Genomic DNA, 19,196 nt, shown 5'->3' on the forward strand with positions numbered 1-19,196 from the left:
GGGGGGGGGACGGGGGACAGGAGGGAGCGTGTCTGCGCGCGGGGAGCGCGAGCGCGTTTCCTCCCGCCGGCGCCGAGCACGAGTTGCCGGCTCCATTCGAAAGAAAAAGGAAGGAGGAAAAGTTGGGCTCCAACTCAAGTGCGAGTGGGCGATGGGCGCGCGGGCGCGGGGCGGCTGAGCGGCGGCGGCGGCGGCTCGGGGACGGCGGCGACCCCCGCCTCCCGCCCCCGCCCCCCGCTCCGGACCGACCACGCCGCGCTCGCCGGGAGCGGCGGCCGCTCCGGCGCGAACAAAGTGCGTCCCTCCTGGCGCGGCGGCGCCGGCCCGCGCGGGGACGGCCACCGGGCGAGGTGGGTCGGCGGCGAGGAAAGTGCGCGGGGCGCCGCGTGGGGCGGGGGCGGCGCGAACACGCGGCGCTGGGGGCGTCCTGACCCCAACCCGTGCCGGCCGCGGGCGCGGAGTTGCGAGCCCGGAGCCGGGGGCTCTCGGGGCTCCCCGGCGGCTCCCAAGTGTGCGAGGAGGAGAAGAAAGGGAGCGGGGCCGGGGCGAGCGCGGGGAGGCGCGGCGAGGAGGGGACCCCACCTTGCCGAGCTGGCCGGGCCGGCGGCGGCGACTGCATAATAGCGACTTTAACCCCCCGAGGCAACTCACCTCCCCCACCCCCGACCCCGCTGGGGGTCAGCTCCTGGGGGGGGGGTCACCAGGTGGCCCCCGAGGTGGCTCGGGTGCGCTCTGCCCCCGCAGAGATCCGCCGTTCGGAGCGTGAACGGCCGAGGTGGCTGGAGGCCAAGCGGTCAGCGGGGAAAGGAAGGAGGGCGGCGGGGGACGCGTTGTTTGTTTGGTTCGCCGGGGACTGGGCTCACCGGGGGTGCGGGGGCGCGGGCACCCGGTGGGCTGCGGTGCGGCCGCGTCCGCGCGGGCGGAGCGCGGCCCGGGGGGTGGGGAGGGCGGCGGATCCCGGGCGGGGGGTGGGGGGGGGGGCGGGAGGCTCCGGGGAAGGAGCCGCCGGCCCCGAGCAGCCATCATTACCGAGCCGCCTTTCTCCGGATGGCTCTGCTTCGAGGAGCCCCGCGCCGTGGGAGCGCACCCCAAACTCCCGGCCGGCCGCCCGCTTTGTGAGCGCCCCCGTAGAGCGGGCGGCGCGGGGAGTGCTCCTGCTATGGGTCGGACGGTTTTCCCGGAGGTCACTTTTAGAGACTGTTCACGTCTCGATTTTAAACTAGTTTTTTTCCCCCCTCTTCTGAACAGACAATGGACAAAAGAAAAGTAGCAACCCACATGGAGAGTTTCCTTTTGAATTGCTAGAATTAGATACACTATCCAGCTCTCCACTCGCTAAGTATACTTTTTAGTTTCCCATTGTATATTATCTTGCAATCGATTTAAATAACTTATCTTGAAATATGTCCATCCTCTGGGCTCGATTGCTGGGGTATGTTGAATAATTTATTTTAAAAGGATTTATATGAAGGCCCTGATTTTTATTTTCTAAAAATATTAATTTAAGCCGTCTTTGCAGTGGGCAATACCTTTCAAAGAGGTTGAGTGTATTTCCCCCCCAATTCTCTCCCAATAACGAGAGGGGGGAGTACTCACTATACGTAATCAAATAGGGGGAAAAATAGTTCTCTTTATTTCCTCACAGATAATTCTAATGATGACAAACAAATCTTAGTGACTACGACCTTAACAGCATGGGAACCTGGTTTATCCCAGTTATAATTCTATTTAGATTGTAGTAATGTGTGAGTAGTAGGTAATTCTTATTTCAGAAATAACTTGAGCAGTGATTTTATGAAGTTGAATCCGTCTCCCAGCCCCCAGAGTACATCTGTCGCGGAGTGTTTTTGTCTTGCTGTTGCACAACAGAAGCCCTCCAGTCTTTACCCTAAAATGGCAGCTTTCATTTGACTGGGGCCCATTCATTGACAATGATAATAAAGAGGCTGAAAGCTAGATGCTTGGGGCACGGAGCAGTACTCGGTTTGCCTTTCTAGGTGATAATAAGTAGGAGACATTTTATGTCTTCCAGATTTGCTCATGAAAAGTTTATTTTCCCCGGAAAAATCTGTACTGTAGAAAAAAGTTACTAAGTAAACAGAATTTGGAAATTGATAGGGACTTGCAGTAAATTTTAGGAACCGAATTTTCTTATTTTGCCACTAGTGGGAATATGACATTCTCCCCTTTTTGGTGACCTGATAAAGAAAATAATGGATTTTTGTGAGGCTTATAACAGGTGAATTTCCTCACCATGACACTTAAGAATTATTTTCCAGCACTATATTTTATAATTTATATTCTCTTGATACGTTCTATTTTTTTTCCTCCCTCTGTGCAAGCCAGTAAATTGAAGCCTGAGGAATTCTAGGTTTTTCAAGATTCAGATGAATTTTTAGGTAAGAAATGAATAATAATATAGACTGGCATGGGAATTCCAAACTAGTTATATTGGTTTAATCAATAGGTGTATTTTTAAGTTAATTTAAAAAATTACTTCCTTTTCTGTGTCTTTACATGGAAGTTAGGATAGAAAAATGATACAGGTTGTGTATCATACGTGATGGTGATGGTTTAAAAACTCAAACATTATTTTCCTCTTTTGAGGAAACGATAACGCCTTTCCCCCAAGTTTAAAATATAGAAGTCAAGTTTAAAATGCATCTAATAACTTATTTTTAAAATAGAACTTTCATAGATTCACCTGTTTTTGGTTTAGTTTTTAATCAGTGGGACTTATAGGACTATTTCCCAAACTTTTTTTCATGAGAGTCTTTCTTTTATTGAATTAAAATGAATATCGCGAGGAGTACCTTTATAATAATGTATCAAAGAAACGTTACAGCTTTCTCATACAAACACAGTCAATAATGTGATATTTATAGTATGGTTTTTAAGCAATTAGGTCAAAAGAAAAAGAGTGTTTTCATCTGTGAGAGAATACAATCTGAGTGCTTCAGTGTGTAAGAGCAATCTAAGTGCTAAGGTTAGGAGTAGTTATCTCAGACCTAGGTTTACAACATTTTATTCCCTGTGCTTAAGAAAGTTTGCTTGCGGTAGAGTCGCCATCCATTTATTTACTCTTGTTTCAGTGTTCATTGGTAAGCCTTTCAGTGTGTAAATGCCAAATACGAGGCAGGGCTTTCTTTCCCTCAGGGAGTTTACTGTCTAGTGGGAGAGAGAGTTCTTCAGGTAACCAAATACTCACATTTAACTTTTAAGGTTAACTTTGGAGGTAGTTATCTTTCATCCTTTATTATCCATATATGGCCTTTCGGATTTGATAGCAGACACCAGGGCCATCTTATAAACATCTATAAATAAGGCATTGCAAGAATAAAAATGCTTAGTCAGGGCTGAGTAAAGTGTGTGACTACAAAAAAAGAAAAAAAAGGCCTTAAAGCTTCAGCTTTGTAATAAAGTGATTTACTTTCAGTATTCAGATGGTTTCTAGATGTAAACAAACAAGAACTTAAATAGCTATAGGTCACACAGCTAAATTCACTAAAAAAAAGATGGTGAAGGAACATTTTGGATGATGTTGAGATGAAGTCAGGAACACATTGGCCCTGTGTGACTCTCATTGTCTTCCCCATTCGTATGGACACATTTGTGTATCTTTTAAAAAAAGCTATTCTTTTTTCTATCACTTGAAATTCAGAGTTTAGTATTATATCTAATCAGGTTTCTAAAGTCATTATAGCTTTATTTGGGTGATAAAATTTTCCTTTTCCTAGAAAACTTTATTATTTTGCATTGCTTCTTAAAAAAAAAACAACCCTTTGATATTCAAAGACGATGGATGATGGCAAAGTATAAAAGAAATTGGGAGTAAATGATCACCTAATTTTTCTACAAAAAAAGAAACTGTCATGTTGTATTTCAGGTTGGTTTGCAATTATGACAGGCAGGAGACCATAGCTGATTATGGTGGTAGTTAGGAGCTAGGAAGGTAATTAAAAACGCTACTGCTGATCTTTTATATTTTACTTTTATCAATATATTAAAATTCTTAAACCACACCTTTGTGATAAGAATAATGAATAGAAGTAGGAAATCATCAGGATATCGTCAAATAGAAATTTATCTTAAAATCATTAGTGAATCTTTGGATATTCAGAGAGTGAGGACCTTAGAGAGCTAGTCTAACTTTCTCATTTTACAGATTAAGAAACTAAAGCCCAGAGAGATTAATTAAATGAACTGCCTCTGGCTGGTCACCCAGTATTACAGGGCGGTCTTGGTCCTGGTTGTCTGCTTGGTGCCTAGCTTGGTGCCAGTGTAGGGGAGGTACTGGGTTTGTTTGTGTTGGATGACTGAACTGGCTCTGCAAGAGTCTCGGCTCTCCCTCTTAGGTTCTGATCAAAAGTACCTTTGGCTTAAGAATTCAGCGCAGCTCTTAAAGGTGTTCTTAAGCCGATAATAATTTATTTGTCTCTGCTATGTAATGGTTTGGAGGTTTTTTGTTTTTTGTTTTGTAAAACTGATTATCCATATAGAAAAATGCAGAGATAATTATTCCAAGATTTGATTACTGTTTTCATTTTAGAAGCTTGTGTTCATTATCATAACTAGATTTCTGTACCTTTTTAACTAACGTTAGGTGACTGAAAACATGATTGTTTTCTCAGTGAAGTATTTTTAGAGGGTTCTGTTAAAAAATAATGTAGAATAGTAATACAGAAGCATCACTTGGTAGTAAAAGGCTGATTGGTCCTTGGGCATGTTTGCTTATGCCAGTGTGGAATTGGTGACACTTTCTTTAGTGGCCCTTTTAGCCCCTAAAGTGCTGTAGGTGTCAGGCTTGGCTCTAGCGGCAAATGACTGTGGACTACGATTAGTTCTCCTGCTTTGTTTTCTTGTTCATCCACTCAAGTATTTATTGGGTACCTGCCACCTGAAAGGTGCTGAGTTGGGAATACAGGGGTGCAACAAGAAGATGGGGTAGACCCAGACAAAACCTAAGTAAAGCAACCGGACTGTCCTAGGTGCTATGCAGTGGATTTTGGGAGGAGTGAGAGTGACTTGGGGGCGTATCTAGGGGGGGGGGGGGGGTGGTGTCAGCCCTTAGGAAGTGGCTATAGCACTGCCATATAAATGATGCTAGAAGAGGAGGGTAGCATTAGCTAACCTCGAGGGAGGTAGTGTGTTTGAGGTCTACAGAGAGCAGCTGCATGAGACTCAAGAGACAGGCAGAGGCCAACTTGGGTGGGGCCTATGGAATACGGAATTTGGGATTTGAAAAAAGTTACAGAGCCACTGATGAGTATTAAGCAGTGTTTGACATGAACAGATTTATTTTCTGAAGAAGATTGGATTGATGGGTGGGGCTGAAGAGGTACAATACGTTAGGGATAGCATCCAGCCTGCTGTTGTTATGGTCCATTTGATGGGGAAATAATAATGGTTTGGACAAATTGATGGCCGTGGGGATGGAGAAAAATGTAGTGGTGTGAAAAATACTTTGGAGGTTTGATGAATAGGACTTGAGGATAGATTTGCTCTCAAGGAGAAGAAGGTGTCAGGGAATGTAGGTTTCTAGCATATACACTGCTTGGCTAGCTGACTGGTTGAGGCAGGGAGCACCTCATGAGGACCAGATTTGAGGAGGGTGTTTATTAGCTCTTATAGCGTATGACTGAGGTAGTAGATAATGGACCATGATGCCATTGCTCAGCTTTCTTTCCATTGCTAGTGGCATTCCAAAACTTCCCCAAAATGATCTGTTAGGTTCCTCAAAAGGTGGTATGTGGTGAGTCCACCAAGGAGTGCTGGTGAAGGTCAATGAATTGGGGGGGGGGGGGGGTGGTGTTGAGAAGAAACCTTTGTTATTTGCCTAATATGTGGCACTTTGTTACTTGCTTGAGATGTAGCACTTTGTATAAGTTTGCTCATTAAAGACTGAGAATAGAATCCTATGGTAAGCAGACTTTGCCACATTTTGTTCTTCTGTATCTCCACATTGTGATGGTGGCTTTCTGTTGCTAGTTACGTATGGACACAAGGTGCTCAGGTTCCCAGCAGGTAGCCAGTGGGTCCCACTGTGCTCAGCCAGGGGAGTTAGTTGTATTTTAGGAGCTGGTTGCAGTCGTACATGGGTGTGGTAGAAATGATACAATACCTAAATAATTGTGGAGAAAATACCATCCTACGTCAGAATCCTTACCTGTTTTTTAGTGGAGCATGTGTAACTTTGCTATTAAATTATCTTAAAAGCCACTTTGTTCAATTATTATAAAAAGTGGATTATACAGCATGGTTGGTAGCAAATGAGAGATGCCAACTGATAAATCCAGAAAAGCTTCTAATGAGATAAATTATGAAAATCCTGAACGTTTATCTTGAAACAGTTTTTGAGGGAAGTGTTTATATTTTTGTGTTTGTTAGTTTATGTAGGTAACGATATTACCCACTTATATTTGTTATAAATCAGACTTTGATCTTGGTGTGCATGAAAGATCCTTCCTGGGACTCCTTGCCTTTGGGTAGGGGTCTGTTTGAAAGGCACCTTCATTGACATTGTTCTTTGTAGGCTTCTCTGGTGGCCAGTGTGACATGGTCGAGTCTCCCTGAGTTGTTCCTGTCTCCTTCAGAATAGGTAAGATCGTGTGGCTTCACAGGCGAATTTAGGGACGTAGATTGATTGTAGGGACATGCTTCATGTGAAAGTTTTACCTCTAGTTGTTCTGCGCGATTATTTGGATAAGTTGAAACCTCAGGAGTAGTAGGTTTCCTGTGGTGGAATAGAACAGCTGGGCACGCTTAGTCTACCTTCCAATAGGCTGTTGTCCCCTACTCTGTGGCAGTTTACTTGTTGCACTCTTTCTTCAACTTGGTAGTTTTAAGTTTTTCAAAAACTTTTTAAGATATATTTTTTTGTTTGCTCTCATCAGCAGTGTATTCTTAAAGTTTAAGAAATCATTGCCTTCTCAGAGGTGTAGACACTAAATGGAAAGCTGTGTGCAGGTTCCTGTGATGTGGGTTTTAGTGGAAGAATAAAGGGGATGTTTATTTGTCCCACCCCCTCCCACCTCCAGTCTGCAATGCCCGTGAGAAAGCAGGTTTGAGTTTTCCACCATGTAGCTCATATGTGGGGTGTGAGGCGGGGCAGGTCAGGTAAGGAGTCACTGTCAGCATGGGGACAATTGGGACCTGGATTGCCACATTGAGACTTTGTGGAGGGAAAGGCAGGCAATTAGACACTGTGTTAGTTTTGACATGTCATACTCCCCCTGGTATCCACCACTTAAAATAGTCAAGAGATTTTTACACTGTAGTTGCAGTAGGTCTGATAAAGGATACGTGATACCTCAGTAATTAATTTTTTCCCCTAGTCCTATGGCAAGTTGGGGGACTACTTTAATCTTCTAAAGAGTCCACTTTGTTCTCTCTTTATTCTTCTGTAAGATACCCATACAGAATCTGTTGGTGTTTAAAACATAATTAGCAAGTGTACTATTATTTAAGCACACCTAAAAACTATCATCTTTAACGTGATACTAAGAGGTGAATGGTGAGAAAGTCCCTTATGGAATTATAAGCATGCTTTAGTTTCCAAGAAGGTTCCTTCCATTGCACTAAGTGAATAATAAAATCAATTTGAGCACAGGTGTACAATCAAAGATATGCTTTGCTGGGTGATGTATTTTAACGTGTATGGGTCTAGAAATTACTTTATTTATGGATGGGACTAACATATTGAAACTGTTAAGCCTACATCCTCAAGGTGAACATTTTTGAAACCTCTCTATTGCAATATTTTATATTCTCGTATACTTGACCTTGTTTGTGCTTGGAATTTTACTTTGGCCCATTGCAGGTATATTGATCTTGTCAGAAAAATCATGCAGACTCATCTTGAGAATTTAAAAATCTTAAATTAAGAAACTTTATTTTTTCTATTAGGTTGTGTTGGGGCAATCAGCTAAAATGGTGTAGAAATAACAAAACAACATTATAAATAACAGTAATAACCGTAGCTACTAACCAGCAGTTAGTTATGGAGCATTTCCAGTCAAGTAGGCATTATGCTAAGTGTTTTAATGGATTGTTTCATTTACCTATCAGAACCTAGGAGATAAGTAGAATTACTATCTCCATTTATAGATGAGGAGACCTCGGTTGAGAGGTTAAATTGCCCAGGACCTTACAATTCTAGCAAGTGATGGAGGAGGAATTTGAATCTAGATTGGCCAGTGTCCAGAAACTGCATGTGTAACCATCTTGCTCCATTGTGTCCTCGACCAGCTCTGAGACCACCATTTCTGAATTAATAGACAAAGGTCTGTTAAAAATACTGGCAATACCCGGTCATCCTGTATCATACCCTGTTACTGGATCCAGTCAGTATAGGTTATTTCTGTCCACACTTCCTCTGTTTGTGTCTACTGTATTTGTGGGGCCAGAGGTCTTGGCGTCTAAAATGAGTAGGTCCCATGCCTTTCACTCTTTCTGCCCTTCCTCTCCCATGGAGGTGAGAACAGTTGTTCTTATGGAGGTTTTATTCTGTGGTGGCTGAGAACTTGAGTTCTGACATCACGTCAGAGAGTGAGTCTGTCCAGGGTTATGGTGGAAGATTAATGAAATACTTTATCTAAAGCACTTGGTATAGCATATGGCATATGTATTGAGTAGTTATTGTTAGCTTACTCTTACTCATTGAGCTTATCAAACCATATATCTTGATTTTATTTTTAATCTAAAAAGTCCCCGTAACCCTAAATTATGACTGGAAAGAATAAGTGGCCTGCAGTAGTGACCGGCTATCCCATCTTCACTTTTCCTCAGGAGTAGGCATAAAATTATATGTGCCCTTGTCCTGGTGTATAACTAGATGTTGTTTAGCTAACTTGTTGGTTACTGAGAGGCAGTTGAGATATCCCAGCTACTAAAAAATGACAAATTTGAGGGACTAGTTCTTCCTTTCGAGCTATAAGATACCCATCTGCAGCCTGAATGGTGGCCGTCTCACTAGCAAACCAGTCACTCCTTCTTTCCCCCAAACCTGCACTTCTCCCGAAATGCTGGATGATGTGACCCTAGAAAGTCAGTGGTGTGGGCATATTCGATCAGTTCTGGAATAGAACTTCCCAGTTCAGACTGGAGAGCTACAGAGTGTTCTTATAAGTCTTCAAGTCGCTGAACATTTGATTCAGTCCTGTCCTCTCCAAATTCTCTTTATTGCTTAAGGAAGAAACAAGAAGGGATCTAAAATGAAAGTAGATTTGGGGCCAGGATTTGGAGTAGCCACAAGACAGTGGGAGGGTTCCCTTCCTCTGGAAGGGTAAGGCTCTGGGATAGTTTCCTTGGAATTCCACTGCTATCCAGACTGGCATGACAATGGAAGAGATGGAGTGTAGACAACTTTCATTTTATTTTCACTTAAAAGTAACTTTTAAGGGCAAAATAAAATGGTGCGGCAAAATGTAAACACTTGATAAACATGGATGCATGGGAGCTCCTTGTACTGTTCTTGCATCTTTATTGCAAGTTTGGGAAATTATATCAAAATCAAAGTTTCTTAAGTAACAGTGACTGACTCTAAGGGCTTGATCTCAGTAGCTAACACTTACAGAGCATGGATTTTTTTGTGAGTTCACATATTGCTAAACTCCTTATTTACATGAACTGTTTTCATTGAATCCTGAAGTAGGATTAATCAAAATGCTGAGGTAGAGGGGCATCTGGGTGGCTCAGTCGGTAAAGCGTCTGCCTTCGGCTTGTGTCAGGATCCCGGGGTCCTTGGATCGGGCCCTTCCACACCCTGCTCGACAGGAACTCTGCTCTTTCTGCCCCTCTCCTGCTTGTGCTCTCTCTCTCTCCATGTCAAATAAATAAATAAATTCTTAAAACAACAAAAAAATGCAGAGGTAGGAACAATGCATGCCATTTTATAGGCGAGGGAATGGAGTTTTAGAGATTAATAAATTTGCCCCAAATCACAGCTGTTAAAGGTGGAGTTGGGATGCAAATCAGGACAGGCCCATTTAGTAGCCTGTGTGTAGCATTAACCTCTCTCAGAAGCTGCTTTGGATGGCCTCATCAAACAAACGAATGCAGGCCTTAGAAGGGTAGGGTGAGCTTATCAAGATCTCATGTACCCATGCTTTGGAGGGCTGCCTCCTGGAAAGAAATTGAGAGGCAGAAAGGTGTCTATTAATGGATTATAATCAGTGAAGTTTCTTTTCCTCAGATATTGTATCTTATTAATTGCCAATGCTTTCAACCTAAAAGACACATGTTCATTGCAAGACTTCCTGGTGTCCCAGCCCTGTTTTTGCTTACCAGTCCAGGACCTAGCCAACATTGGGGTATTCAGCTTGCTACAGAATTAGCATTCCCGAATGTTCCTTCCCAGTGTTTACCCAGATGTAATTCACTTAATATCTTTCCCTCATTACACAGGACTTGAGTTGCCCAGGCAGGAACCCAGGATGCAACTTAGTCTCGCAGTCACTTATTCTTCATAGATGCTTTAACTTGTGTGAATATGCATCCTCCTTGTCAGCTGCTTCTGCTAACACACAAGACAGCAGGCCATCTTCTCCAGCCATGCAATGCCTGGTTTCAATTGGTATAAAATTCAAATGTATACATCGGTAGACTTGTATCTTATGCAGTGGATGTGTGTTTCTTTTCCAGAGGATTAAAAAAGAAAAGAAAGAAAGAAAACGTCCTAAATGCTGCTACTGCTTTGCCTCATAGAAATATTCTGTGGTGAAACGTTTCTATGTTTTCTTCATGTTTATAGTTTTTTTTCCCCCTTCACAACTGAAGAAACTGTTGACTAGCTTGAATACAGCGAGCTTCTAGTTGAAACTTAAGTTTTGCCATTTTTTGGTGCGATTAAAATTTAAATTTTTGTCTTGATTGTGTTAAGTTTCAGAGCTGGGTTTATCACCAGAATTAGCATTTAAGTTTTCCATTTTCCCCCTCATTAAAAAACAAAAACAAGTATCTGGGCTGGTGTTATAAGGAACTTTGTGGCTAGTATGGGCTGCTGAGAGCCATTCCATTTAGCTGCTCGGGTGCAGCAGGATAAGGAAGCATCTGTCTTACATGTTGTCAGATACAGTTGTAAGGACACAGTGCAGTAACATAGTCGGGTGCTTTCCCCACACAGGTGAGCCCACCGGTGGGGACACTGCTGTAACTGGATTGCTGGCTGGCAAGTGTGTGTTGTCATGATGTTGGACTTTCTCTGTGCGGGGGCAAAAGGCAATGTGCTGTCCAGGGAGCTGCACAGGAATCCAGGCTTTTGCGAGCAGAATGGTTGATGTTGGGACCGACTGTCATCCTCTACAGCTCAGGCTTTTCAGAACCTTGGGAAATGCCCACATCATTGGTATTTTCCTTTATGGGTCACTGCTGCAATAATAACGGCAATAATAATAATGCCTTCCCTTGGCAGACCTGAAAAATGACTGTTTATTACCTTTGCCTTCTCTAAAAATGACTACTTGGGCCAGCTGTTGGCTCTAGTAAGAGATCTGACTTGTTTCACCTACTAGGCTAGAGGTGAGAAAATGGGTCAATGATTCAAATGATTCGAAGCACTACAGCAGTAATTCATATCCCTTTGAAATTTACCTGTGCATTTCTTACTCTCCCAATGTTCTCCTTTGTGAAAGGAACTCCACCTTTCCCTTTTCTCACTGTTTTGAAACAGTTGCATGGAAAACAATCATCCCATCATTCTTGGGGCAGAAAAGCAGCTTTTTAACAATGTTTTTATCTCCTCCTTTCCGCTTTCTACCTTCCACCTCACCAGGATTCAGAAGGTGTATGATGTTGTTTTGCAGAAATAATGCATCCATTGGTCTTTAAGGAAGAGTGGAGTGGTGAGCTGGGCTGTGGTAGCTTTTTCATCTCTTTTCTTCATGGGACCCATAAAATGAGTCCATTTAGGTGATTTTCAGGATTTTAGGTAGTTATTTTAAAAGTTCACATGGTAAGATTAGAATAACTAATAAAATAGATATTTGTCATGCTTTAGAATTGACACAGGCATCTGGGGTGCTTGCTAAAAATGCAGATTCCTCCACGCCCATCCTACTGAATTGGAATCTCTGTGGGCCATCTAAAATCTGACTTGTTATCTCCGTTTCTCTGATGTACTCTAAGAAGCCACACATTTAGGCAAATGTGGTAGTTACACAGTGGGCATACCCGGGAAATACAAAACAATTGAGAAAAAAGGAAACTCAACTCATATATTCTTAAAGATATTTTTTTTTGCAGCGTTGCAAGTACTGTTATTCTCTTAAATGCAAATGAGCGAAATGTAGCCGCTGTTTTGGTGTGTGTGCCAATTAATAGAGAAGGTGAAGAAGGGCAGATGGGTTAGGAGTTTAAAAGCATAGTCCATTTTAAAGGGGGTGTCAAAAAGGGATGGAGAATAGCTTGTTTTGTATTTATTTGCTACATTCGATTTTCCTTCCTGCCACAGAATAATTAAAACTTCGTTTTATGTGTAGTTCTGGTTTACGTGGTGGGGGTATGAACAACGAATAGGCTACCATGCAGCAGTAAGTACTAGTTTTAGGCAGCCCATTTCAAGCCAGTATCATTTCCAAGGACATGTAATAACTTTAAAATGAGAGTCCTCTCAAAATGTAATTTGGCGAGTGGGTTAGTGCTGTCTTTGAGGACTTGTTAGCATAATTCTCCAGAAGAGACTCAATGCTCATGTTGAGGGGGTGAAAGAAAGCATCCACACTGAGGCTTTTTCTTAGCTCTCCTCCCTCCCTTTCTGGTTTAGGGCTCACTAACGACTCTGTCCTCTCAGTACTCGTCTCCCTGGACCCTGGCACAGAGGCTCCGTCAGGGTCCTGGCCTTGCCTCCCCTGTTCCCACAGTTCCCCCTTCCTCTCCTTCTGGCTCCCTACACACAGCCTAATGCAGGGCTTCGATCTTGGTCTGCTCTCGGGCCTACTTCAGGCCCACAGCCTCAGCTCTTGTTTCTGTGGGGTGAACTCCTAAATCTGTATTGTTTCCAGTATCTCTCCCATGCTTCTATCCTCGATGTCCCCAACCTGTCTAAAACCTAAGTCTTCCTAACACCTCCTCCTTCCTGCCAAAGCATAACAAAAGCCCGTAACTCCAAACCCAGTTCTTTCTCTTGAATTTCGGTTCTCCTTCTCAAGCCTGCACCGTCGTCGGCAGTCCCTGGCTCCCGGATCTTGGCCACTGGTGGTGTGTTGCAGGCTCCTTCTCTTTCGAGGGTGCCCCGTCCTTGTGTCCTGGCATCCTGGCTTCTTCCACTACATTGCACTCTCCCTGACGCCCGCTTGGCTTTTAGAGCGCAGTCCCGGGCCTGCTGGGCCATTGCTGTCATTGTTACTTGCACTGGAGGAGTAACCAGTGTCTGGGGGAACGCTCCCTCCCCTTCCTGTCCTTTTGCATCTTCCTTCTGTGCCGGGGCTGCCACTGCCTGCATCCCACCACCCGGACTGGGAGTGTAGAAGGAGCTGGCTGTGGGGCGCGGCTTCCTGCGAAGCGTGGGCCCTACCTCCAGCTCTGCTCCTCGTAGGGCCACCTCCGTGACAGAGGCCCCTGCACGCAGCTGGGCCTGACGAGTTTACTGTTGAGGCTTGGGCTCAGGCAGTGCGAGGTTGCCCTCAGTGGAAGGTAGCCCCCCTTGCTTGACTGTCTCCCAGGTAGTTCAGAACGTGGATGGGGAAGAGGAGGTGAGAGTTATTCTGGCCTCCTCAGACCCCATCATCATGGTCCTGGCATTTGACCCAAATGCGGTTTTCCACGGTGGCATTGTTTGGGTTAGGTACGGAAGATGTGCTGTGGGTTAATCCCGTGTATTTGTAGGTTAGCACAGTAATGTCCGTATTCTAAGATTGTGTTGGAGGGAAAACTGTTAAACTAGCCCCTGAAATCCTTTCGGGAGGGAATTGCTGGCTGAATTGGGCGTGATGTAAGTAACTCCTGGAGTGGGTGATGTTAGCAGGAGGAACCATTTGGTGACACTGGGATCTAGGCGGATGCCTGACTTCTGAGCTCGCTGTGAGTACAGCAGACTTTTAGGAATGGGGTTACAGAAAACTGGACCTGTCCGAATCCATGTTAGAGTGAGCTTTTACATAAAGGGCCGTGCCCATGTCAGTTCTAGGAAGGACTTTAATGAATGCAAAGACATGGCCAGTAATGGGCAGGGAAAAATTCAGTAATGTTTTCAGATTTACATCTCTAAAGAGAAAATGGCAATTTCTCTGTGAGGTTTATAATACAATCTTTTTGGGTTTTGGGAATCTGGATGTGCCTGATGAAAGCTGTTATTTCCTTAACTCCTTTCAAAGGTAATAGAATTATGAGTATGCAGATCTTTAGAATATTTTTGCTACCTTTTTAGTATGACTTTGATGTTTGTGAAGGTGTGCCCGTATAAAATTATAAGTTCCGTGGGAGGTACTAAAATTGTTACCCATAGCTGGGAAGTGCAGGTTAATCCACATGTGACAATGTGAACAGGACAGCACGGTGTGTAATTAAGTGCTAAAAAGGTGTGATGCTGTCAGTTTAGTAGCAACTGGAAGCAGCCAGTGCAGGGCTTGGTAATGGAGAAAGAAATCAGGAGGTCTGACTTCACTGTCTTTGATAGGTTGAGGTAGCTGAGAAATAATACGAACAAAAGCATGGAGACACCGTGAGCCATGGGTGCTGGCCGGGTGCTGGCTGGGAGCAGACGGCTAGCCCAGAGTAACCTGCAGGGGCCAGTGCAGGGGACTTTGATTCCCAGTGCCCTCCCTGGGAGAGTACGAGTGGGGAGAACGACACAGCCACTGCCATGCACCTGTCCCCTCCTCCTCTCGGCCCCTGGGTCAGTTCAACGTGGCTGAGCGAGGCCTTCCAGCTCAGGGAGGATCAGAGTTGGCCAGGAAGAAAGGAGCAGGGTTGGGATAGACAAAGAGGGTGTGGGCTATGGCGAAATTGTTAAGTCCAGAGTGTTAGATCCTGACTTCCATTACGTGATGGAATGGAGTTGAAAGGTTAGTTTGGCAACATGTGATGGATTGCAGTTGAAGAGGGACTAGAGGCAAAAAGTCAGAGCGGTTGGAGTCGGCCAGCCAGCAGTGGTTGGAGCCCTGAGTGTGGGGAAGTTGAAGAGGAGAGGTTGAGACTGGACTAGCAAGGGCCTGGGGTGGTGGGGGTGGGGAGGAGGATGGGAGCTGGGCGCTCCAGGGGGTCTGGTGTGGAGCTGGGAAAGGCTTCGATGAGAACTTGGGTTTGATATTGTGAACTTAGATTGGGAGGGTAAGATGTATAAAAAGAAAAAATGATCACGTTAGAAAGGTTCCAAAGTAAAGCTACTTAACCGACAAAGTTGTGCAACTTGCAGTTCAAGAAATAGCCAAATACTAGACCGTTTTTGTTTGTTGTTTTAAATAAAAGGATCTTATGAAGATGATTTTGGAACTATTTTCACATGCAGCTTGACTTTGTTTTTGTAAATGTCCTTTACAGCATGGGCACCATCAGAATAACAAGACAGTGTCCTATGGAATGTTAATATTACTTTTTCAGTCAAACAGCCCAAAGGGCAGTATGATTAGGAGTCTGTAAGAAGGCCATACAAATACAGTTACTGCTAACTGAAGTTCACCAGTTTACTCTAGTTCAACTTTCTTTTAAATGTATGTGTTCCAACATTAGGAAGAACAGTCTCATGTTTTATACTTCATCTGCTCTGTGTGTGTGTGGATCTGTTAAAAAGACAAATCAGCATTTTCTGTGAGAGAATACAGCAGAGAAACATTGCAGCCCAATGGAAAAGCAGCAAAGGATACCAGTAGGTAATGCATAGAAGAAAATTCAGTTGCCAATAAACATGAAAATTTTCAAATTGTGGAGTAATAAAAAGTGCAAATTAAAACGAGATACTTTTTTCCTCCTTGTCAAATTAGTAAAAATTTAAAAAATATTCTTGATGCTGCCAGAATATATTGGTGGAACTTGCACACTTAGTGCTGTCTGAAGTTCAATAAATCCAAATATTTTAGAACAAAACTGGAAATTATATGTCTCAAGACATTTATAAATAGCCATTGAAGTATCAGCCATTGTAGCCTAAGGAAAAATCTGAAATGCAGTCAGCTATTATGAATAAGAAGTCGCAGCATTTTTTCTGAGTGAAAAATTGCAAATGCTTAAATTTGTGTTATATTCATGTTAGAATATTATGCAAACATTACAAATCATGTTTTTTAAAAATATAAAGCTTGTAAAAGTAGGGCACAAAATAATATTAACTGTGGTGCCAATTTTTTACAAATTAAATTATAAGCATAGGGAAAGACGAGGGGAAAATATATCAATTTAGAAACATGAGTGATTTCAGGGATTGGCAATTTCACTTAGTTAAAAGCTCCGATTCCTGAGTTAAATAGATCTGGTTTGGATCTCTAACAGCTTATTGGCTGTGTGACTTTTGGACAAGTGATTTACTAGCTCTTTGACCATAGGCAAGTTTTTTTTTTTTTTTAACTTACCTAAGACTCAGTTTCTTGAGCTGTAACAAGGAGATGATAATAGTCTTACCTCCTGGTCTTATTTAGATTAACATAATAGTGCATTTAAAATACTTCACACAGTGCTTGTTGTATTGTTAGCACTCAGTAAATGTTAGTTATTTGGATTGCAGTTATTTGGATTTAACCTTTTTATTTTTTAAATTTTGAACTGAAAGATATTTTTATAATCAGGAAAAACAATAACCACCACCAAGAAGCTATCTGGTACCTTATATGGAAGGATGGACTGACAATTTTTCAGTGTTTTATGGTATGGCCAGGAAAATCTGGAAAAAAAAAAATCTTAGCTGGTTATATTTTTGAAACAAATAGTCCCACTTGTCCCTCTCAGGGTTTTTCTTTTTTCTAGGTCCCTTAGAAATAATTGGCTTATTTTTTCTATCCCAAAGAAATTTTGTTCTGCAGTAAGTTGAATTTAAAGATGACCCCCCCCATTTAAGTTTTCTGAAGTCAAAGAAAACAAGAATCATCTTTAAAAACATTTCTATAGATGAGATCTGAATTTGGTTAATATTAACTGCACATTTAGCACTCAAATTTCAGACATATTTAGTGCTAGCTTCTGTACGTCTCACCTAATTGTTTAAATATGTGAGCTTGATTCTGATATTTGGGAGGTGGAGGAGAAAGCCCTTGAGGTTTTCGAGCTTGAGTTAAAAGGCTTATTGTGTCTTGGAGCAAGTTGATGTAAGCTAGTAGGAAGACTTTAGCATCTGGAACTCTTTCACCTTGGAATTGTGTCTTTCTCTTGGAAGAAACACATTTGGGCTGCATGCAGCCTAGAGAAACAGGCTCTATTTTCTTCACAGGAGGGTAACAGCTTTGCACTTAGAATAAAATAGCTTCAAAGCCTTTGTCTCCTTGAAGTTATGTTACCTTGCATTTATCTCACACATTCTTTATTATATCTTCTATGGCAAACAGAGGAGGATAAGAAAAGGAAGAACGGAGACAAGTTGTTAACATTGTCACCTAAGTTAATTAAGTAATGAGTAACGAGTTGATGGCAATATACAACTTTAAAACCGTAGAATCCAGAATATAAGCAATTATATTTTATTATTGTATTTCATCAAATCTAAGATGGTATCAATTGTAAGACAGATCTATATCTGACGTACTGAAATGTGGAAAAAAACAACATCTGTCTTGGAATTGATGAAATACAGTGAGTAAAAAAATCAAGAAACCTTCAGTTTGCAGTAACTTGTATTTTTCAGTTTTGTTTACTGAACAAAAAGGAAAATCAACTCAATGCATCTGAAATTGGAACCTAGGCCTCTAATCTTGAGCAGAAAGATTTCACAGTTATATGTCACTTTAATCACCCCTGGTGCCATCTCTAACCCGCCTTGCTCCGTAGTTGTGAGCAGCACATGGAGTTCAGCAGAGATGGACTCATGAATCAGGTATTTCAGCATGACCCTGCTTGGCTGCTGGACCTAATGAAAGCAGACAGTGGGCAACTTTTTGTAGTGTTAATCTTCCAGACTGCTGTCAACACATTGGGTACCATAACACAGTGTCACCGAGACTATTCCACAAGACCGATGCCAACATCGATTAAAACTCACAGGAAAACAAGAAATGTACTGTTAACCACGAAAAACCTGACTTGACAAACAATCAGCTATTTGAGTATAGATTCTGAGCTTCTTACTAGGCTAGTGCCCACAGTTTACATATGCAAAAGTAGTAAAATGAACGGTTCTTGTTTATGAAGAAGTTTAAAATCTAACTACTTAGTGATAAAACGGAAGGAAGGACCCCCTTTACTATTTTTGTATCTAGGATAATTTGAGAGGATTTTGCAGCAGATAGTGGGAGGCCAGTATGTGAAGAATTCAGGTCAGGTAGACTTCTCCAAACCCAAATGTGGACCTGTTATAGGGACATCAGAGCTTCCTCCCCCACCAACCATAAGAAAGAAGGATTGCAGATAAAATGATAGCGATTTAAAGATTTCCTCAGTGGGGATGCCTGGGTGGCTGAGTCAGTTAAGCGTCTGCCTTCGGCTCAGGTCATGATCCCAGGGTCCAGGGATCGAGCCCCGAGCCCCGCATCGGGCTCCCTGCTCAGCAGGGAGCCTGCTTCTCCCTCTGCTGCTGCCTGCTGCCCCCCCCCCCCCCCCCCCGCTTGTGCTCGCTCTCAAATAAATAAAATCTTTTTTTTTTTTTTTAAATAAAGCTTCCTTAGATGTACAGTTAGAGATTGGAAAGGTAGCATGGCGTAAAGATTAAAGCCAGGAGCTCTGGAATCATATGACCTGGGTTTAAAACCCAGTTCCAACACTTAACTACCTTTAGGACCTTGAGCAAGTTAATTAACCTCCGTGCTTCACTTGTAAAATGGGGTTCATAACAGTACCTTCTTTAGTGCCTGACACATACTAAGCATTCATTAAAATGAGCAGTTACTAATATCATTATGGCTTGCTGTGTTTCTTTGTAAAGAGAAGATGAAAGTGAGGGGTGTAAAGATTTCAGAGCCCTGATATCTATTTGCATGACAAGGTTTCAAATAAAGGTGGTAGCTAAGGGCATTCTTGGCATCACAGTGAGCATGAATGCAACTGAAGAACAGTTAGGTATTAGTATCTTTAAAAGAGAAGATTGAAAGTATGACTGTAGCAGTTACCTTTAGAACATTTTGCTA

At 42.8% G+C, this 19,196-nt stretch overlaps 1 protein-coding gene across 2 annotated transcripts in view; it reads left to right on the plus strand.

Moving 5' to 3' along the window:
• Positions 1-229: 229 nt before the first annotated feature.
• The window catches only part of CHD7 (chromodomain helicase DNA binding protein 7), a 187,654-nt gene continuing 168,687 nt past the window's right edge, over positions 230-19,196 (plus strand). For both annotated transcript variants that reach the window (XM_035011215.1, XM_035011216.1), the window contains exon 1: positions 230-350. The gene's annotated coding sequence lies outside the window, so the exon portion shown is untranslated. The remainder of the gene's footprint in view (positions 351-19,196) is intronic.

The sequence above is a fragment of the Mirounga leonina genome, unplaced genomic scaffold (genome assembly GCF_011800145.1).
Source record: "Mirounga leonina isolate KUSES-001 unplaced genomic scaffold, KU_Mleo_1.0 Mir_165, whole genome shotgun sequence".
Classification (NCBI taxonomy): domain Eukaryota; kingdom Metazoa; phylum Chordata; class Mammalia; order Carnivora; family Phocidae; genus Mirounga; species Mirounga leonina.